The sequence below is a fragment of the Delphinus delphis genome, chromosome 7, assembly GCF_949987515.2.
Source record: "Delphinus delphis chromosome 7, mDelDel1.2, whole genome shotgun sequence".
NCBI lineage: Eukaryota > Metazoa > Chordata > Mammalia > Artiodactyla > Delphinidae > Delphinus > Delphinus delphis.
Window position 1 is genome coordinate 57,630,448 of NC_082689.1, and position 9,877 is coordinate 57,640,324.

Here is a 9,877-nt window from a genome sequence, read left to right on the forward strand (position 1 = left end):
ATTGAGTTGCTGGAGCAGTGACACCTTGGTGCCCATAACTGGGCGCCCTGACTGCTCCTCCATCGGCCCGGTTTTACTCCGAGCTGCAGGATCAGTTCCAAAACTGGCTTAGCACACCGCGGGTGTAGTTAAGCCACATGTTAGAAATAAAGGCGTTTTTTTAATCTAAGAAGAAAAAAAAAGGATTATAAATGAAAGAAAATTTTCAGACCTATATATATTTATGTGTTGTTTATTTCAGATGTTGATTTAGACTTTATATGTTTTTTAAATGTTTTTAAAAATCAGCCACAACCTAAAACTTTTCATTGAATCCATACATTATTACCATTTCTAAACTGTAGGCTCGTCTTTCTTTGACCTTTTCTGAAGGGCATACTCTTTGAATACTGTGTTTATTCTTCTGTATGTATCGTAGACACTTTTGATAGCATATGACTTCTTTCTAATACATCTACAAACTAGGCAGAACACAGTTTTGATTTCATTACCCTATTTTTCCCCATTCTTTATTACAGGTATTAAAGAAAGAATAAAATTCTTGACAGGTTACTGTATAGCTACTTTAGAATGTAGGAACTAGACATGAAAAGGGCCCTTTCAACTTGCTATCAACTGATCATTAGTTTCTCACCATTTCTTCTGGGTGCTCAGAAAAATATGGCCAGGTGTAGGAGAGGAGTTTTAGCAGACAGTATTGAGTTTATGTTCTATATCCCACAATATGATTTTCACCCAGTTGCAGGAGCACTCCAGTGATAGTCCCGGGACATGGAGGACAAGAAGATTTATGCCCTAGCACAGCACAGTCCTTAGATAGGGAGGCCGTCAAGGGGGTTACTAAGCGTGGTTCCCCACCCTCAGTTCTCAGCCCAACCCTAAGAAAACCAACCCAGGGATGTTCCCAAAGAGGTGGAGAGACAGGTGGCCTCCCAGAACTCAGGCTTTCATGATCATCTCCCAGGATGTCATCTGACACCCCAACGCGACACCAGAACATGCCTTAAAGTTGGGACAAATCAAAGACGAGATTCAAAGGCTTTGCAGAGGTGCCCTGGTGCAGTGAGCAAACTGTAAAAAGCTGCCGCTTACTGATAGCTTGAAATACACAAGCAGGCATGGCGCTGTCACAACAGCCCTACGTGGTTGATAAGGAAGCAGAGGCGCAGTGATTTACCTGGAGGGAACAAAACTCTGGAGCTGGAATTCATACCCGTGTTGGCCATGAATTCCACAGTTATGGACAGTATTGCAGACAGTATAACAGCCCATACTCTTAACCACTATACTAACCTGCCCACCAGATGCCAAAATGTTACACCAACTCTGAAGCCTAAATCCTTATTCTTTAAAATAACATTTTAAATCTATGATATCTCTTGAGTAACAAAGTTTACACCCCAGAAACCCATCCTTATGTGAAAACTAAATAATTGTTGCTATAGTTCAATGCCATTTCTTTTTACTTTATGCTGCCAAGCTATGTTCGATAGACACTATTACCGCTGTAGTAAGTATGCATTAGAATTAAAGACGCTCTGTAAAACAGCAACGAGTCTGCCCTGTTTCGTTGCAAAACATGCCTCTATTTTAGAAAAGTAAATTAATTTTCCCCCCACTGGATTGTTTCCGTTTAAACCATCTTACAACCAAAGCTACCTTACCGTAATTTATGTTTAGCTTTTTTAATAAAAGCCTTCTAATAATGTCTCTTGCATATGAAGGACTTTATAGTATTGTATGTGATATGCAAATTGTTTCCACCAAAACAAACTAAAAGCAGGTTTGTACATATTCTGTATTATTTAATGATGTAAAACTCTAGCTCTTGAAGTAATTAATTAGGGATCATTAGGAATTATCATTTTGGATCATGGTCAGGGAACATTTTAAAAATCAATGAACATTGAAGGCTTCACTCTCTCCACACCCCAAAAAACAAAAATGATTAAGAACAAATTCCTCGGGTATTGTCAGCACCCTCGGAACACTCACGTCTGGTATCTTCTGCAACAGCTCAATCAATAGGGAAGAGTAATGTAATAATTGCTGCAACATTTTCTGTAATTCCTCATTGTGATAGCAACAGCGTTTCAGTGATATTCAGAGAGACTATTTATGGTGCTTAAGGTAAGAAGATTCTGCCATGTGCAGAATAACAAGTAGATCAGCGTGGATATTTAACCCTTAATGTGAAAAACGCAGTGAAAGTAAAGAAGCAGTTGAGCACTTATCGCAAACTTAAGTTATCAAATTCTCTCTATGCCAGACAATAGTCACAGGACATTGAGCCACAGGGCATTTGAACAGGCAGAATAGTATTTGATGACCATTAATTAATAGAGGACCAGTTGAATAAAATATGGTATATCCACACAACAGAAGATTATGCAATTGTTAAATAAATTGTTAAAAGATGAGGAAGCTTGCTGTGTACTGATATGAAAACTTCTCCAAGATATTTTATTGAGTGGACAAAGCAAACTGCAGGATATTTTGTATATACTAGTCTACTTTTTACATATAATCGGAAGAAAATTAAGCACATACATTTGTATTTACTTCTATATCAATAAGGAAACTCTGAAAGCTATATCTAAAACTAATAACGTTTTTACCTGGGCGTATTTGTGGTAAGGTGAGGGTACTGGGGTGGATGGAAGACATTAATGAATGCAAGCTGTTTATATAATTATCTTTATATAAATATCATTATATATTTTATATATATAAATTATTTATATACATGTAATGAACATGGGAATGTATTACTTATTCAATAAATTTAAAGTTGCTTAAGTGATGTATGTACCGTCAACAGGAAACTAGTTAAGTAAATATGGCAGATTCATAGAGTGGAATATTATGTGGCCATAAAACAGAATAAGGAAAGTCTTTATGTGTTGATAGAGAAAGATCTCTCAGATGTGTTACTGTGTTTAAAAGGATATTCACGTGCAGAATAATGTCCTTCACATGCTACCATTTTTTTGGAAGGAGGAGGAATATAAACTTGTACTTGCTTGTGGATGATTAATTAGCTCTAAAGGGACATATACAGAATGAATATCTGTGGTTGGTTCTGTTGAGGGAAACAACTTTGTGGTGTAGCTTGAGGGTAGAAGGGAGACTTTTCACTGAATAGCCTGTTATGCTTTTTTTAAAAAAAACCATTTGACTGTTATTATCTTTTTATAAATATAAAATTCAAGCATTTAATTTTTAAAACAGTATTTAATTATAATTACTGCTTTTTCCTAAAGAAAGAAAAGAATGAATCAATAAATTGATCTCAAAAGTACAGAAAAGAAGAAAACCAAGCTCTAATTTATCAAACTAATTTATCAAATTATTAATCCAACTACTATCAAACTACTAATATTTCTCCTAATTTTCTTCTATACTAGTTTGACTGTAGTGTACTACTTTGATTCAAACTTATCTTAATAAACTTAACTGGATTCATATTTTCTAGACATGTAAATACATGTCATATTTGTCTCTCATCCACCCCACCTCCCACTCCAGGAAGGGAAGACTAAACGGACTGAGATTGCATAAGTTAAATTTTACCTGGTTCATTATCACTTTCAAATAATTTATGCATATTAAGCAGCTGCTTTTCTTCTCCTATGTGTCAATCATGCAAATTAGCAAGACCTCAAAGAAACTAGCCCATAATAAATCAGTTGTTAAGCTAAGTCTTTCACAGGGTTATCTTTCCCTGTGCAGATGTTAACAGCTGCAGAGCACCCACACTTCCACATTGGAAAGTAGTGGAATGATCATGAGTTTATAGTTAAACACATGTAAGGTTTAATCTTGCCCTGCCATTTATAATCTACATGTCCTTGGACAAATCATTTAATGCCTTTATGCCTCGGTTTTCCTTATCTGTAGAATTGGAATGCAAATGCCTATGCACAGGGCTGTCATTTATATAAGGTAGGAGACTAAAGTGTTTAGTAGAACTTTTGTTACTGGGATGACCAATTGTCCCAGTTTCCCTGAGACTTTTTCCTTCAGCCCTGAAAGTCCCACATCCTGGGAAACTCCTTAGTCCCAGGCAGATCAGGACAGCTAGTCACCCTATTTGCTACAAAAGGAATATTCAGTGTGAATTAAAATTTTGGGTGCCCAAACCTGGGAGGGCAGTAGTGTCCACAGTAGATTATTTTTATTCCTTCTTGAGAGGCTTCAGTGAGGACACAAAAAGTCAGTTCTGAAAGTTTTAGGCAATTAAAGTACAAGATTGGAAAAAAAAGAAATTAAGATTTCACTACTTGTGAAGGCAATATGTGGTTCTATGATAATAGAAATACTGTAGGACATTTGATGAGCGCTTATATATGTGTATGTGTATATGTATATATGTGTGTGTGAATGCATATGCCAGACACTGTTCTAAGCACTTCACATCCTTTATATCATTTAATGCTTACAATCCTATAAGGAAGGTACTGTTACTCTCATTTTACAGATGAAGACACTAAGGCACAGAGATGTTGAGAAATTTGCCCATAGTCACCAAAGAGGAGATGATCAAGGTGCGATTCAAAAACAGTAGAATGGTTCTGGAGCCCATTCTCTATTAAACGTGCCTCTAAAGGACCCTCAATATTGAGAACTTCATCGTTCATTTCTATTGTAAATGCTATAAACAGAAGTTCATCAGAGAACATTGAGGTAGGAACTCCACAAGAAGTTCTCAACTGAGCAGGAGAGAGATGCAGCTGCTGCCTCTGGGAACCTTAGGAAACTCTGAAGAAGAAGGTGGAGCAGCCTCAGCTATTCATCATGGACACACTGACACTTTTGAGTATTGGAGGGTGACAAGGGGGAGTCAGACTCCTAGTTATTCCCTTTTTCCCCTGCTTCCCTCAACTTCTAGGAGACCTTAGCAGTTAGCTGAAGCAGTTCACAGAAAAATCCACCCACGTCTTTGACCACGGCAACACTATGAAGATTAAAGGGAGAAGTGTGTCCATTACAAAGTGAAGACCCACCTTCCCAAAACCTACTTCTTTGTTACCTCCTGCCACTAAGCATGGACTCTGCTGAATCTCCTGTCCCCAGTATGGAATGGACTGGGAAGAGCACTGGCCTGGAGAGATTTTTAAACAACCTGTCCAAAAGCACTACCTCTTAGCCATTCTGTGCCTGGGTTTCCTTGTCTGTAAAATGGGTCTTATAACATTATTCCTGTCTACATCACTCACATTATTGTGAGGATCATGAAATCTTGGTCTGTATAGCAAATATTTGTGGAATGCCTAATACGTACAAGGTTATAAATGAGAGAAGACAACAATAACAACAAAAAGAAAGTACAAGATAGGCAGGGAGAGATGAATAGTGATTTGACTTGGGAGCCAGATGGCCTGCATTTTAGTTCTGGTTTTGTTGGAGACCAACTATGTGTCTGGCCTCAATGCCACTGGGCCTTGGGTTCATCATCTATAAGTGAGAAATTTAGATCAGCTCTTTCTTAGCTCTAAAATTCTATTTTAGGGATAGTCAGAAATCCCCAACTGCTGTGAAAAATCTCTGCACACCACTAAGAGGAGATGAAAAAGCTCAGCACCCCTTGTCTTTTCAGTCCCTCCAACGCTATGAGCATGTATCGAGCACTATCTACTGTGTGGAAAACTTTCTGCTGAGTAGGAACAAGGTGAATGAGACCCAGCCCGTGCCCTCCATTCACATAGGACTGAGTGAGAATTATTTTTGCCTGCCAAAATCTGAGAAATCTCTGGCAGGAAGTGGGTTACCAGCTGGGGCTGAAGGTTGGGTAAATCTTTAATGGGCAGTAGATGACCAGGCACTGAGGGCAGAGGCAGCAGCCTGAACAGGGCAGGGAAGTGCTAGTTGTCTAGAATCCTGCTGCAGACTGCAAAGAGAGGTCACGGGGCTTGGTGAGAGCAGATAATAAATATTACAGAGAGCTCTTCTACTAGGGTCACAGCTACCCAGACTGCTAAGTGGGAACGAAATACCACCCAGACTGCTAAGTGGGTAAGAAAATGGAGGCCGTGGGTAATACGGGGGAGCAGAGAGAGGAGAACCTGAAGTGGAAGCCTAAATGCAAGGCCCAGGAAAGGCTTCTTTAGAAAAGGCGGGGGTGGGATTTGAACAGGTTTGTGAATATATGACAAATTAGCAGCCGAAAGAGAGCAACATAGAAAAGTTCACTTTGGGAAGGAGCAGGGAATTTTATTCTTTCCAGACTTCAGCTACGGGAAGAAAAGAAAACTTCAAGAAAATGAAAATAGTTGATAAAGGGTGGGGAGAGGTGGAATTGGAGGAAGGTGGTCAAAATTCCAGTCATAAGATAAATAAGTGCTAGGGATGTAATGTACAACATGATGACTACAGTTAACACTGTTGTAATCATATATAGGAAAGTTGTTAAGAGAGTAGATCCTGACAATTCTCATCACAAGGGAAAAAACATTTGTTTTTCTAAATCTATGAGACAATGGATGTCGACTAAACTTATTGTAATAATCATTTCACGATATATAAGTCAAATCATTATGCTGTACACCTTAACCTTATACAGTGCTATATGTCAATTACATCTCAATAAAAGTAAAAAATAAGTGCATTTAATAATAATACTACCAAAAAAAAGAAAATAGTTGGTGGAATTTGTGTTACATGGTCTCAATCAACAGAGTAAAGTAACAGTCAACAACACTGCACCAGCCCTTAGTTGACTCCATTTTCACCTCAGTTTGGTGAACTGTTCTTCATGTTTCTATAACAAGGACAGTGGTACTTAATTAGTGGGATAATTAATGTTTTGGTTAACTGAAGGCTTATTGAAGATTTCAAACAGAAATTCTACCTTTGTTCCAACTTCTGTTTTTAAATTTTGTAAAAGTCTATTATTCTACTCTCCTTTCTTGGAAATTAAAATGTAAAAATGGGCTTAAAGTTAGGATTTATTGGGTTTTTTAATAAAATATTCTCAATTTTAAAATTGATGATTATAGAAAATATGGAAAATAAGAAGAGTGTGAGGAGGAAAAATTTTCACATAGCCCACAGCCCAAACATTCCTAATACTTTGGGGCTAGTATTTCCCTCTAGTTTTTTTTTTCTAGGCATTTTTAACTGTTATGGTCTGATGCAAATAATATATATTGGGTTTTTTTTCCATTTAATCATAGAAAACAGGAATTTTCTCATTATTACAAACTCTGTCAAGAATTTGCCTACACTCTTCATTTTAATATCTGAATTCTATGATGAAACTATGCCATTAATTATTTAGTCACTCCTCTATTTGGACATTTGGGTTGTTTTTAATTTTTCACCATGACATATAATGCAGCAGTATGCAAATTAGAAAGGAGTTTTCTAATTTATTTAGGATAATTTTCTTAACTTTGATTCACATACCATACAATTCATCCATTCAGAAGTGTTTTGAATTAAGTTTTAATTCTGTGATTAAGGATCTGGCTGTTACTAATGGTCAGTTGTTTCACTGGGAACAATGATGTCCCAAAGTAAAAGCCCAGGACAGTGTTGTCCAATGGAACTATAATGCAAGTTATATAGGTAATTTTAAATCTTCTAGTAACCACATTTTAAAAAAGTAACAAGAAACAGGTGAAATTCATTTTAATAATACAATTTTATTGAACTTATATCTAAAATATTTTCAGCCTTTTTTTTTTTGGCTGCAAAAAGCTTTACTGTTCCCATTTGGCCCAAGGCTTGGGAGAGGGCCCCAGGGTGCTTACAAAGCTGCCTAGTGGCTGCAGAGATGGGCTTCAGGCAGAAGCTCTGATGCCAGAGGGGCTCCTCAGACGCCGCTGTGGGACAGGCTGGGACCTGGGACCTGGGGCCCTTTACTGGAGTGCTTGCACCTGGACAAATGTCTCCTCCAGCAACAGAATACAAAGAAACTATAAGGGACTAAAAATAACTGCCTGCTTGCACAGTTGGGGCAAATTATGAACAAAGAGATACAAAAAGGCCAAAACCCAACTGACACTTCAGAGGTGTGGGGAGCAAAAGCAGGATACTAGGCATGATCCCTGCTCACAGCACCACCAAAGGGATGGGCAGACCACCTAAGCCGCCCCTCCAGCCCCACCCACCGATCTACCCCTACCCTCACCTCATTTAAGGGACCAGTGCAACGCATCCTAGCTATTCCCAGGAACGAACGAGGGCACCTGTTACTTGCTTTTGCTCCCTGATGCTGCAGCATGAGTCCCAATAAAGCCTTGCCTAAATTCCCCCTCTGGCCTCTTATCAATTTCTATTGATTAAAGAGTCCAAGAACCCAGATTGGTAACAGCTGGGCTCCAGAAGGCCATGCCTGAGGGTGAGTGTTTGGAAGAGAACTCGCCCGGCCCAGCCTGGGGACCAATCAGCTTGCAGAGGTGAGTCACGTGGTCCTCATCTTCTCGGTGAGTTTCAGCTGCTCAGCCAGGTCGCGGCTCTCCGGGAAGTCACAGAGCGGGGCGTCTGGCGGGCAGCTTCCACAGAGTCCTGGGTTTTACCCCACTCATCTTGGGGTGGCTTCTGCACGTCCAGGAAGGGGGCCGGCCCGCTGGCTTTGCATTTTCAAGAGACGGCTGGGCACCCTCGCGCTTCTCCTCGGCCAATTCGTGGAAAAAGTGGCCCACGCTCTCCAGAGCCACGTCGTCTCGGTGGAAATAGGAGCCCAGAGAGAGGTAGGTGTTGAAGGCCTGCAGATGCAGGTTGCCCGGGCCGTGGACGGTGACCTCCACCTCGGAATAATTGTGACGAATCTGGGAGCTCATGGTTGATTGGTAATAAGGCGCTAAGCTCAAAAAATGGTGTTGGTTGGTCCTTGCGGCTGAGGATAGGTCAGTGGTTGGTTCTGAAGGCTGCGACTGGAAAAAGGTTGGAGCTTGGTCGGAGGCTGGAGCAAAGGGCGTCCCTGGGCCTGTTCTGTCCAAATACTGTTGAAGCAAGAGACAGATCCGCGGACCACCAAGCTCACTGCCTCAGACTTTAATCAATATAAAAAATTATTACTGAGATACTGTCTTTTTTATCCACGTTCAGTTTCCAGAAATCTAGTATGTATTTTAAACTTTAGCAAGTCTCAATTTGAACTAGTCATATCTCAAATACTTGACAGCCTCATGTGGCTAGTGGCTACTATGTTGGACAGTGCTTGCAGGTCTAGGAGTTTGGCTGACCAAATCTTTGGAAGGTAGCAGAAAGTTGCTTTAAATATATCTTCTGATTTATTTCCCCTTATCTTCCTTTTTTAAATTAAAAAAAAGTGAAGCAGGAACAAAATTTAGGTAACTGAAAAATCCTCCTAGAGAATGGTTAACTAAGTACTTACTGTTTTCACATACTACTTCATACTGAATATTTCTACCTCATGAGTAACAATTTATAATGTGTGAAAAAAGATGGTTTTAAAATATCTACTCTGTTATTCCAGTTGGACGCTGGAGCTATTTCTGTTTATGGAATCTACGTAATTGTGCTGAATGCTAAAGATCAGTGCTAACGTTCTCCCCAAGTGGTAAATACTTTCCTTTATTGGGTCTTTAATGATGAAATAAACAGGAAAGAAAAAAAACATAAATGGATTTCACTATTCTATGCAGGTGAAAACCATGTTTTTCAATGTATTCTTTTCACAATAAGTATTTGATCTGAGGGCCTCTATAATCCCAGGACGCACAACCGTTCTCTGTTGTATGACAAGTTCCTGCCATGAATAATTATTTTCCAAAAGCGTATCAGGTCAGAGATGAAGCAGAGAGTGGGGGAAAGAGTCCATGGTGACCTCAGGCAGATTTTTTTACTAGTAGGAATCAGTCGGCTAGTTATTACCACCTGGCGCTGCTAATGAGTCTAGTTGGGGAAA

General features: G+C 39.4%; 1 pseudogene; it reads right to left on the reverse strand.

Annotated features, from left to right (window-relative positions):
• Positions 1 to 8,271: 8,271 nt before the first annotated feature.
• LOC132427868 (ferritin light chain pseudogene) lies at positions 8,272 to 8,786 on the reverse strand (annotated as a pseudogene).
• Between the last annotated feature and the right edge of the window lie 1,091 nt (positions 8,787 to 9,877).